The sequence below is a fragment of the Papio anubis genome, chromosome 14, assembly GCF_008728515.1.
Source record: "Papio anubis isolate 15944 chromosome 14, Panubis1.0, whole genome shotgun sequence".
NCBI lineage: Eukaryota > Metazoa > Chordata > Mammalia > Primates > Cercopithecidae > Papio > Papio anubis.
Genome location: NC_044989.1, coordinates 48,418,678 through 48,428,976, shown reverse-complemented (window position 1 = coordinate 48,428,976; position 10,299 = coordinate 48,418,678). Strand labels below are relative to the sequence as shown.

The following is a 10,299-nucleotide window of genomic DNA, read 5'->3' as shown; positions in this document are numbered from 1 at the left end:
AGGGATGCCATGTTGATAATTTAAAATTATCCATGGTGAATGATTTATATTATGGGAATTGGCACACATTACAAATTGGTTTCTTTGTGGTTTTTGCTTTTCTGGAGAACTGGTTGTTAAATATTTACAAGCATACCACTCGTTATAGATATTGAAGGGCTGGAAAACAGTGGACATTGTGGTAACACAGAGATAGTCCGTGTGGAAAGCAGCTACCACACCAGGGCTGGGAAACAAAGGGCAAAGGTTAGGCTCTGGAAACCTAGGAGATCAGAGGAGGGGACCCCAGAGCCTGGGCTCAGACTGGAGGAGGGGCGGCTGCTCCTCTGGGTGCTGAAACATTTGAGGGGGCTTGATGATACGATAACACTGGACTGGGAGTGCTGAAGAAAACTGGAGGCCAGAACCTACTGCTGATGCTAGGGTGAAGCTGACAGGGATAGCAAGGCAACAGAAAGAAGAGTGTCCTCTTCCTCTCCTTCCTTGAGTCTCCCTCTATCTAGCACCCTGGCAGAGCTTCACAGGGACTAGCAGCAAAGGGGAAATGTGGTTTGCAGAGTCTCAGATGCACCATCTCAAAGCCATACACAGAAGGCAAGTTGGTGTGAAAGTCAATTGCTTAATAACTAGCACATTTGGTGATTTGCTCAGGTCACATAGCTTAGTTAAGTGTGGCCTGTTTTGCTTCCTAGGATTTCTCAATGTCTAGATAAGCCCTTGGTATATAGCATGCACTCATAAACATTGGTTGAAGGAAGGAAAGAAGGCAGACTAGACTAGCTCAGTTCTCCGGCCCACATTTAAAAGCAAGAGTCCAAAATACTCTTGGTTGCCCATGTTGGTGTTTAAGCACCCCACTGCACCCAGTATTTCTTTATATAACCCAGTTGTCTCACACTGGGGATTTGGGAACTACATAAGGAGCACAGCTTGGTGCTTTGGAGAAAAGCAGATCTGGATTCAAATCCCAGCCCCACTATTTAAGAGTTGCATGGCCTTGAGCTAATTACTCAACATCTGAAGACTTGGTTGTCTCCTCTGTAAAAGGGAGATAGCAGTGGTACGAGGCTTAAATAAGGTAATTGTAAGGTAATTGTATCTGGCATGTTCAATCCATGGTTTTTGCTGCTTTTTTTTTTATTTTTATTTTTTGAGATGGAGTCTCGCTCTGTCGTCCAGGCTGAAGTGCAGTGGCGTGATCTTGGCTCACTGCAACCTCTTTCTCCCGGGTTCAAACGATTCTCCTGCCTCCGCTTCCTGAGTCGCTGGGATTACAAGCACACACCACCAAGCCTGGCTAATTTTTGTATTTTTAGGAGAGACCGGGTTTCACAATGCTGGTCAGGCTGATCTCGAACTCCTGACCTCGTGATCCACCCGCTTCAGCCTCCAAAGTGCTGGGATTACAGGCGTGAGCCACCGCGCCCAGGCTTTTTTTTTATTTTTTTAATTTTAATTTTTATTTTTTTTTTGAGATAGAGTCTTGTTCTGTCGATCAGGCTGGAGTGCAATGGCGCGGTCTCCGCCTCCCAGGTTCAAGTGATTCTCCTGCCTCAGCCTCCCAAGTAGCTGTGATTACAGACGCCCGCTACCACGCCTGGCTAATTTTTGTATTTTTAGTAGAGACAGGGTTTCACCATGTTGACCAGGCTGGTCGAACTCCTGATTTCAGGTAATCCGCCTGCCTCAGCCTCCCAAAGTGCTGGGATTACAGGGCTGAGCCACCGTGCCTGGCTGATCTTTGCTACTATTATTCTTACCCCACAGCTCAGAAGGGAGGGCAGATAAGAGCCCTAAGCCCAAGCTGGGGCCAGTGACCCCGCTGTTCTGGGCTTCCCTCTCCTATCCCCGGTGCTAGCCAAGACCTGAGCTGGAGGAGCAGGGATCTGACCAGCGATGCCACAGTCCGGCCAAGAGTTGGACAATAGAGGCCAGGCTGGCCAGGGTCCAGCGCTGCAGCCCAGTAGGGTCTCATAAACTGCATTTGGAACCTCGAGATGGGAATCTGTGTTTCCTAACACTTTGTTCCAAAGCAAGTTTGCACCAGTCTAAAACAAACGCGGGTGTGGTGGTTCCTCACATTCAAAATGAAACAAAAATAAAGAAGACAAAGCGAACTCCAACCCCCAAGCCACAGACAACCTCTAGATCGTTCCCCAGGCAAACTGTGCGGCAGGAGAGGAGGGAGCGCCTTTGTGGTTGCCACTGGGATTCCGGGCCTCAGAGCGCTGCTGTCTCGGGTGTTCAGGTCCATGGTCCTGAACCCCAAAGGCTACAGGGCCCCAGGGGTGGGGCTAGCGGGGTTCGCCCTGCCCAGCCGGGGCGCCGGCCAGCGAGGGAGGGGAGGGCTCATGGCTGGGCCCAGCCTGGCCCCGCCCCGCCCCGGGAAGCTCCCACTCCCCCTGCCGGAATCCTGGGAATGTCACCGCCCCGGGAAGCTTCTGGCCCGCCTCTGGGCAGAGGGTGGGGTCAAACCTGGAATTTCTCGGGTGCTTTTGCACAAAATCCCCAAAAAGGGGAATCGGCCCTGTGAAGCTGAAGCCCACGGAATTGAGAAGGAGGCTGCCCACTTCTTCTCCGGGCAGCCTTTGTCACCGCCTCTTCCAATCTCCGCCGGGAGGGCGACCGCACGCTCCTTTCCCATTGGGAAGATTCCTTCTTTGTGTCGGCGGGGGCAGTCCTTCCCGAGCTGGAAACCGAGGGACCCCGGCAGGCGTTTCCAGCTGGACTGTCGCCATCTTGTGGCAGGACTGGGTGGCCACACTGGCCCCAACGGCCAGATCCGCAGGCCCACAAATTTCTTGGGTTCCAAACGTACCTTTCCTTCTTTCCCCAACCTGCTAGGAACTGGATTTTAAAATCACGTTACCTGAAGATGCCTCTGTTCTGTTCTCTCCCAATTGCACGGGCGTGTCTTCCTGAAAGCTACCCTGCTTGTTGGAGAGTTCCCTGCAAGCCTCACTGAGGGGCTCTGCGTTAAATCCATTAAAACCAACCCGTACTAGGCGCCAATCCTCCACCAATTTCCCATGAGACAAACCAATGATTAAGAGGACAGAGACGCACTCTGGTTAGTGATGTTATTATACTTGATGAGTATTATTACAGGACCCCTGTTATTAAAGACTCCCCATTATTATGGTTATTTAGCATTTATAATATATTCGGTATTTTCAAAGCACTCAAAGTCTATTATCTCCCTGGACTTTCCAAACACTACAGAGAGACGGGCAAGAGACAGCTTCATTTTATAAAATAGGGAAACTGAGGCACTGTAATTAGTGCAGAGTGCATGGATTCATGAATCAACAGTGCTCATTTCCTTCTAGCCTATTATTGTCTTACTCCAAACTGTCATGGATTCCAGTAGGTGGTAAATAAACATCCTAACTTGGGAAACCAGTTTCTCTCACTCACTTTACAACCCATTGTAATCACATCAGAAACCCAAGTGTAGAAGTTTTCAAACTTAAAGAGTCATGTGCCATTACATTGAGCATATGGGTGATGTTATTTGTATTTTATTTTTACAAGTCAAACACAATCCTTTTTTTAAAAATAGTAGGGATTCTATAATCAGTAAACCAGGCCTGTCTTGATTTGAAAAATGAATTGGTTTTTAAGACAAATCCTCCTTCATTTGACACAGCATGCAGAAAAAAAAGACAGATAAAAAACCCATATTATTTTAAAGTCTATTATCATCCTGGAGACAAGAAAAAGTATTTTCTGCTTTCAGACTTTGCTTTTTTTTTTTTTTTTTTTTTTTTTTTTGAGACGGAGTCTCGCTCTGTCGCTGGGGCTGGAGTGCAGTGGCGCGATCTCGGCTCACTGCAAGCTCCGCCTCCCGGGTTCCCGCCATTCTCGTGCCTCAGCCTCCCAAGTAGCTGGGACTACAGGCGACCGCCACCTCGCCCGGCTAATTTTTTTGTATTTTTTTAGTAGAGACGGGGTTTCACCGTGTTAGCCAGGATGGTCTCGATCTCCTGACCTCGTGATCCACTCGTCTCGGCCTCCCAAAGTGCTGGAATTACAGGCTTGAGCCACCGCGCCCGGCCTGTTTCTTGTTTTCAAGAGTTTTCAGTCTTATCAGTGAGTGCACTCATATTACCACAGTACCTTAAGTTCCTTTGATAACTTAGTTTTCTCTCCGAAAGCAACAACAAAATAAGTAATTTTGTTCTGTCCATAGAAAGCAGTGACATGACACACTCCTCTCACCTAGCCTCCCCCAAAAGAAAAACATCCAGTCATTTTGGATGTCTCGAGTGGAAAGATTTGGGTTTAAATTTGGAGCTGGGTCAGAGTTAAGACAAACAAAGTTTTTGAGAGGCCTGTCCTAGCTGCTAAGATCAGCATAGGCCCTGAAATTAGCAAAGCTAGAAAAATTGAGGAAGTTTGTCCTTGTACTCTTCCCATACAACTTTAAGTGAGCTTCTCTTTTTACTGAGTTTTCACACACACAAAAAAATTCTAAATGTCCATGTTTAAGAAAGTTGTTGGTTTGGGGAGTCAGGTTAGCTGTCTCAACTTCTGTTTATTCATATCATTCATTCACTCGGAATGTATTTATAAATTGTATTAATCAACGGCTACTTTTTATGGGCCTATGACAAGCAAGGCACTTTAGATTTATTATTCCTATGCTGCAAGCCTTCAAAGTAGATTCTCATTATTCCCACTTTACAGGTGAGGAATCCAAAGTTCAAGAAAAGTTCAAATAACCCACTCACAGTTGCACAGCTAGATGGAGAGCTGGGATAGATCTATAAAGCTGCAACTCCTGTGCACACAGAAATATGAAGCCACTTTCACCCTCTGGAAACCTTCAGGTAGGAAAACAAGACTGAGAAGTGTGTATGGTAAATAGGAAATTGGGAGTTAAAAAATAATGCAAAGTGATAAAACACTGCCAGTGGTAGGGAAAGGGCCCTGTGTGTGCAGCCAACATTTATTGTGTCTATAGAGTGGACTCTTACAGGGCCAGCCCGGCAAAGTTTGTCAGCCAACCCTTGAGCCTCATCTTTCTGTCCTCTGGCTTTAGGCCAGCCAGCCAAGGTGGGAGAGGGTGACTAGCTGATGGAGAAGCTCATGACTTCCTAAACTCTTTCAGACTCCTTCAACTTCCAGCTAATGGAGAAACAGGTTCTTCAGGAAGACCCCAGCCTTTGCTGCATACAAAGACAGCCCAAAGCCCTAAGCAGTCCTAGTTGGAAAACAGAACTATAGATGTTTACTAGTATGGTAAACAGAAATTTTTTAGGCAGTACAGTCTACAGTGAATAAGAAAAGGGTGAAACAACAAGGGAAGAGGCAATTTCTACTCAACTATAAGATTAAGAAATTAGAAGGAAATTGATAGGCAATATGAAATGGTGTTTGAGACTCTCTCTCTGGAGCCAGGCCATCAGGATTGCCATCCCAGTTCCATCACTTCATATTAATAGCTGTGTGACTTGGGTCAGTCATTTGCCCCTTCTGTGACTCAGTTTCTTCATCTGTAAATGGGGGTGATTCTACCTCATAAGATTGATGTGAGGATTACATGAATTAATGCATTATGCTTAGAGCAATGTCTGATCTGTGGTAAACACAATGCAAATGCTAGTATTTATTATCATTGTATTTCTTGAATTGAATTTGTTGACTAAAAATAACTTTTCAATCAAATATATATGGGCTACTATCCCTGCTGTGTGGTCCTGGGTAATTTACTCAATCTCCCTGAGCTTCAGTTTTCCCCATCTGTAAACAGGGTAATAGCACCACCTTACAGGAACATTGTGAAGATTAAATAACATGCATGGAGATACTCATCATAGTATTGGTCATATCATAATGGCTCAATAAATTCCCATTTCCTTCTTTTCTTAATTTAGCATTAGTGAACATTTTTGGTGTGTTTAGTGGTAGGAAAAGAATAGTACAAATGAAAATATGAGGCCGGGTGAGGTGGCTCATGCCTGTAATCCCAGCACTTTGGGAGGCTGAGGTGGGTGGATCACCTGAGGTCAAGAGTTGGAGACCAGCCTGGCTAACATGGTGAAACCCCATCTCTACTAAAACCACAAAAATTAGCCAAGTGTGGTGGCATGCTTCTGTAGTCCCAGCTACTCGGGAGGCTGAGGCAGGAGAATTGCTTAAACCTGGGAGGCAGAGGTTGCAGTGAACTGAGATCACGCTACTGCACTCCAGCCTGGGCGACAGAGTGAGACTCTGTCTCAAAAAAAAATAAACAAAAAATAAATAAATTTAAAAAAAGAAAGAAAAGAAAAAGAAAATGTGAATAAACATATCTTCTAATTAAACTGTATAAATTAAAGTATATTTTATAATTAAAAAGAGAAGCCTGTGGTTTATGGGAATGTCATTAGTACCTAATTATAAAATGGCAAGCAAGCAGGGCTGTTCCTCAGGAACACTGTGAGGCACATCAGCAGCAAGTCTACCTTTCCTTTTCTGTGTCATTTTTGTTCAGTTTTAGTCTTACCTTTGCTTCAGACTGCCTGAGGGCAGGAGCTTCCGGACAGTGGAGATGGTGAGGAAAGAGACTTGGAATGACTCACCAAGGGGCCACAGTGCTCACGGTTGTTTAAGTGCCTTTCTTTTCCCCTGAAGCCAGGTGAGAGGGGCTGCAGCAGGGGCTGAGGTGGGCTCTCACAGAAGCAATTGGCTGGGGTGGAGGTAGTTATCTGCATCCTTGCTCCTCAAAGTGTGGTTCCCAGCTTTGGCAGCAAGGGCAGCCTCAACAGCCTCAAGGAACTTGTTAGAAATGCAGAATCTCAGGTGCCCCCCCAGACCTATGGAACCGTAATATGTACTGGAACAAGATTCCCAGGAGATTTAGATGCACGTGAAAATTTAAGAAGCCCTGAGCTGAAGCTTACGAAGCCCACTGTAGCCACTTGATCTGAACATATGCTGGGATTGAGATACTTTAAATTGTGTGTCTCATCTTCATTTCGTCTTTCCTGAATCTATAGTGTGCTTTATAAATGAAAAAGACAATGGCTTACTATGGAGAGAGTGCCTACTTTAATTGATCGGATCTCTCAGGAGGCTGAGAAGTAAGAGATGGCCCAGATGACAAGTGAAACTCACTTCAATGGCAAGCATAGAAGACTATGATCTATGAGTCAGGCATGTCTGTAGAGGACCTTCTGTGTGCCAGGCACCTACTGTGTGTAAGCACTGTGGATGATGCAAGGAAATGGCATGGTGCCACGGGAAGCCCTGCCCTGGGAGTGCTCAGGAGATACGGGTTTTTGTCCAAACCTCACTTTTCAGCAGCTGGGAATTCCCCTCACCCCTTGGCATCTGCATTTCCCATCTGAAAAACAAGTAGGTCATCAACTCTAAAGAGATGTGATTCTAATAGCCTTAGCCTCATATCCTTGGTATAATTGGGTAGATAAAATGATTTTAAATGATTACACATGAAACCGAGGGCAACTCAGGACAGGATGTGATTAAGAGCTGAGCTGTGCGGAATTGGCAGCGCGGAGAGCACTGACTCCTGGAAGCTGTATGTGAAGTGCAGAAGTGTCTGGAATCCATAAACTCCTCCTCCCCTGGCTTCCAGAGCCTCTATGGAGGAGGGGGGCTGGATGGACTTTCACACTTGGCCACTAGGTGTCGCTGTGATGATGAGAAATCTATGGCTAGCAGGGAGGCTTACAGGGAAAACATTTTTAGCTCCTCCTGGTAAAGAAACAAGGCTGGCTTCCAGACCTAGAAACACAAGTTTCTGAGCGCTGAGGGGCTCGGAGCACAGGGTTGGCTTGGGTCTAAGCAGGAACCAGTGCATACATTCCACCTTGCCCAGGCTAGCTCAGATGACGTGAAAGTAAGAATGTAGCAGAGGGCACACAACAGACCCCACCTACACACACACACACACGCACACACACACACACATACACATACATACTTTTTGGACATGAGAGTTGTCAGGGACCTCCCTTATCACATTGGGTCTCTCCACCATGTTCTGGGCTCTGCTTCTCTGCTCCTGACTTGCCCTATAGATAGTAAGGAATTTGAGCCCAAATCAGAAGCGCTTCCTCCACAGACCTGATCCCAGTAGAGTTTTGTTCCAGCAGTCAAAATAGGAGGCTTCGGTACAAGCCTGAGGCCCTAGCCTGGTGACTCCGTCTGGAGGTGAGCAGTGTTTGTTCCAGACCTCCCAGTGCTGTTCAACGTGCCGACCCATGCTATTTCCCTGGAAAAGGGCTTAGGTGGAGGGAGAAAAGTAGCGCTGATTAAGGCTCCACTGTGCCACGCTCAGGGCTATGCACTTTATACGTATTGCTCATGCAATACTTCCCCCTCACTGCTTTCCACTACCTATCCCAGCTCTGCTCCTGAAGAACAGCATAGACAAACCAAAAGCCTTCCTTCTCCTAAGGAAATAACCATCTGTTACTAGCATAGAACTTAGAGCCCCCATGCCTTGGTCATTCTCAGTTCTGTTTCTTGACGATCGTGTGATACTATGTGTGTATCATTTCATCTTTCTAAGCCTCAATTTCCACATCTGTAAAATACAGGTATTAGCTTCATACCTTACAAGTTCGTTTAAGCATGCTTTGCAGCTTGTAAGATGCTATACAAGAATTACATGGAAGTCAATTTTTTATTTTTAGATTTCTTACAGTTTTAACTTTTTATTGAAGTATAAGATACACACTGAAACGTGCACATGTCATCAGTGTATAGTCCATTGAATTTTGAGACTGAACATACAAGCACCCAGACTGAGAACAGAATACTACCGGCAGCCCAGGGACCCTGCCTGCCCCTTCCAGACACTCACCTACTCGCCTCTCACCCTGGGCTTATATTATTCTGACTTGTAAGAGCACAAATTAGTTTTTAATTTTTATACTTAATATAAATAGAATTATATAATATGTGTTCTTTTGTCTTTGGTTCTTTCACTAAACTTCCATGTTTTTACATATAATAGTTCATTCATTCTACTTCTTTTAAGGTATTCCATTGACGGAATACACAACAATTTATCCATTCTAGAGCTGATGGATATTTGGGTAATTGTCTGTTGGAGGAGGCTATTACAAGTAGTGCATATTTGTCATTCTAGTACATATCTTTTGGTAAACATCAATACTTATTTCTGCTAGAAGTAAGACTCTGATTTCGACTGTTTTCTTCTTTGTGTCTCTTTCAAGTAAATTTGGATTTGCACATGTGAAAGTCTCTGTATCTTGATGTGACAAGCACACCCACTTTCTGGCAGACTGGCTGGAAAGGAATTTGAGAAAGTTAGGACTGGCAGGATTTCCTTAGCTCCTAAAGGTGCTTCCTTTTTTTCTTTTTCTTTTTTCCCACATTACCTTACCAATGTAAGGGGGCTTCCTTGAACAGATGTGTAGCTATATTTCAGCCCTGTACAGCCACCACAGCCCCGTTTCATATGTTTTAGTCCTGTCTCCAAAATTAGGTTGTCAGATCATTAAACATAAAGGTTCATATTTTTTCCTTGTCTTATACCACCCACTGAGCTGACCAGGAGTTGAAAACAAGGTGGATGGATGTTCAACTGTTTATTTTCTTATTCAATTCATTGGCTTGGAGCACACTAGACTGGACTAGACTAGCCAGTAAAGGAAGACTTGCCCCTGTAGAAGCTCCAGACCATTCTGGAGTGGGAAAAAAAATAGTTAAAAGAGGCAAAAGTCTCTTTTCTAGAAGTCTTGGAAAAAGATTGGTTTTTCATTGGCTCTGATTTGGTCACATGCCTGACCCTGAAAAAAGAAAATTAATCCAGCCAGAGTCCTGCAATGCACATTTGCCTGGTTTTTAAAACCATGTGCATATATACTTTTAATTAACTTTTAAAATCATAAAATAAAGAAAGTATGTAAAGCACAGAGATGGAATATAGTGAACAACTCTGTAATCACTATGCAGATCAAGAGCAAAAACATCGCTGGGATCCCAGAAGTCCTTACTTCATATGTCTCTTCCCCGCCATAACTCCCTCCTTCCTTCCCTCTAGAGATAATTATTATCCTGACTTTTATAGTAATTACTTCCATTTCTTTATAGTTCTGCCAAATAAACATCCCTTAAAAATATAATTAAGTTTTGCTTGTTTTGAACTTTATATAAATACCATGTGTATTCCTTTGTGTCTTACTTCTTTCACTCAACATTGTTTTATGATCGATCCATATTGTTTTGTGTAGCTGTAGTTCATTCATTTTTATTTCTATATAGCATTTAAGTGTATAAATATACCACAATTCACTTATTCATTTTATTGTTGTTGGATAT

The 10,299-nt window shown here is 44.4% G+C and overlaps 1 long non-coding RNA gene across 1 annotated transcript; it reads left to right on the top strand.

Moving 5' to 3' along the window:
* The first annotated feature begins 2,541 nt into the window (after window positions 1–2,541).
* On the top strand, window positions 2,542–6,038 carry LOC108581630. The gene is made up of 3 exons (XR_001894092.3): window positions 2,542–3,070; window positions 4,690–4,832; window positions 5,114–6,038. It is a non-coding gene; the product is annotated as an uncharacterized LOC108581630 (long non-coding RNA).
* Window positions 6,039–10,299: the final 4,261 nt, after the last annotated feature.